Raw genomic sequence first — 1,932 nt, 5'->3', positions numbered from 1 at the left:
TTACCCGTCCACTACCCGCGACGGGTACCACTTTCTAAATCCTCACCTGCCCACTACCCACTAAAATTATACCTATCCCTGCCCCAATTAGAGTGGGTGCTGTGCGGAATCCACAAAATTATACCCGTTTGCCATCCCTACTCCTATATCTTCCATGCTACCCGTAGCTATAAAAGCAAGTAATCCCGAAATTAATATGTGGTTTAATTTCTCCTATTTGCTAATAATTGAACTAATTTTAATTTTACTAAAATATAAGGATTGAATTCTGATAAGTTAAAGGACGAATTTATTGATTTTAAAAAATAAAAGGACTAAAACAAGTGTTTAGTTGGTAGTTTCTTACCACTCTCTGGTAGAATTCGTGGAAGTAGAGCAGAGGCACATCATGACTCCGGCCTCGGTGTCATAGCCGCAAGTACCGCCGGACCTCGTGCACCGTTCGCATCCGGTGTCCGGCACCGAGTACGACAACTTAATCCCGTAAACCCAATCCAACGGTCCAATACCCTTCAAGCTAGTATTGATGACACTAGTATAATGCGTGCAGTCCAAGATGTTCATGCTCATATACTTCACCGTGTCGTATCCGGTGAAACAGCACGGAGGGGAGCTATTCGTCGGCGAATGGAAAATCCTGAATGCGTTGCACGTGCCGTAAAGCTCGTCACACGAATGACCGGCAAGTTGAAACAGAGATTCTTGTAGTGGTTTAGCACAGGAGAGTCGACGGAACAGTTCAGGAGTGCAAAAACGGTGTCGGAAGTCGGAGGGATGATGACCGATTGAATGCCGGACATGACGAAATCATGATGGGGTTGAAGTATGGCGCATGTGGACATGGCGGGGTCGTATACCACCATCGCTTTCTTCTCGTAATCGATCGACTCGACCTTGTACCGACCCGAAGGTGTTACGAAGAACAGGTCGTTGGTGCAGTTCAGCATCTGGCGGTATTGCGAAGCGCCGCATCCGTCGTCGACACCGAAAGGGTACTTTATAGCAATGCTGCCGCATACTGTTCGACAATGGGTGACGCTATAGACCGGTAAGAACCGGAAAATGAATACTAATGCTATAAAGAACTGCATTTTTGTTTGTTTGTTTACAACTAAGAAGAAGAGATACAGTAGAGAACTGAGCTTGTTGTGTTGGTAATGGTATGAAAAGGAATAATGAGGGGATCGAGATTTTTGGTGCAAAAGTGAGGTGTACTTTTTGACTGATAGGGTCGATGTGGGATCCATAAGTTTGAAAAAAGGAATGCAAATGGTATTTTGAATTGCAGGTTATCATGAAATGGCTCCTGGCCCTATGTTTTATGTTGTTTACAGTGTTTCTATGAGTGGAGTGTGGAGCCATTATCTGGCATCCAATTTGGGTTCTATCATCGAGGATGAATCGAGAAATCAAAAGAGCTAAGAGCCCAAAGGACAAAGGAATCCTAACAAAGCAAGGGAGAGTGACCTCCAATCGAACTGTTGACGAAAACGGGTAAAGAAAACGAAAGAACACGAGAATTTTACGAGGTTCGGCAATGTGCTTACGTCCTCGGTGCCTATGCGGCGCTAGAAGTTTTTATTCAATGATATTTTAGGTCTAGGTTACATCTCTATTTATAATAAAAAACCCTGGTACATAATTACAAAATCAACCCTGTACCGTACCGCGGGGGCTGCGCCCCCACACCCCCAACCCACATAATTCGTAACCCCACAACGAGACTTTTTATGAGCCATACATAACAAATCTCCACCTTGGCGAATATCCTGCCCCTTGGAAACTTCAATGTGGGTTGGGTTACCTTGCTTCTTTAACAACTCGAAACATTCAACAAGTCCAAGCAATGCTTGAACTTGTCTGTCGTAACTGGCTTGGTGAACATATCAGCGGCATTCTCATCAGTATGTACCTTCTGAAACAAAACCTCTC

General features: G+C 44.3%; 1 pseudogene; it reads right to left on the bottom strand.

Annotated features, from left to right (window-relative positions):
• Positions 1 to 342: 342 nt before the first annotated feature.
• LOC120192089 lies at positions 343 to 1,115 on the bottom strand (annotated as a pseudogene).
• Between the last annotated feature and the right edge of the window lie 817 nt (positions 1,116 to 1,932).

This window comes from Hibiscus syriacus, unplaced genomic scaffold (assembly GCF_006381635.1).
Source record: "Hibiscus syriacus cultivar Baekdansim isolate YM2019G1 unplaced genomic scaffold, ASM638163v2 tig00116971_pilon, whole genome shotgun sequence".
Lineage (NCBI taxonomy): Eukaryota > Viridiplantae > Streptophyta > Magnoliopsida > Malvales > Malvaceae > Hibiscus > Hibiscus syriacus.
This window is presented reverse-complemented; position numbering and strand designations above follow the sequence as displayed.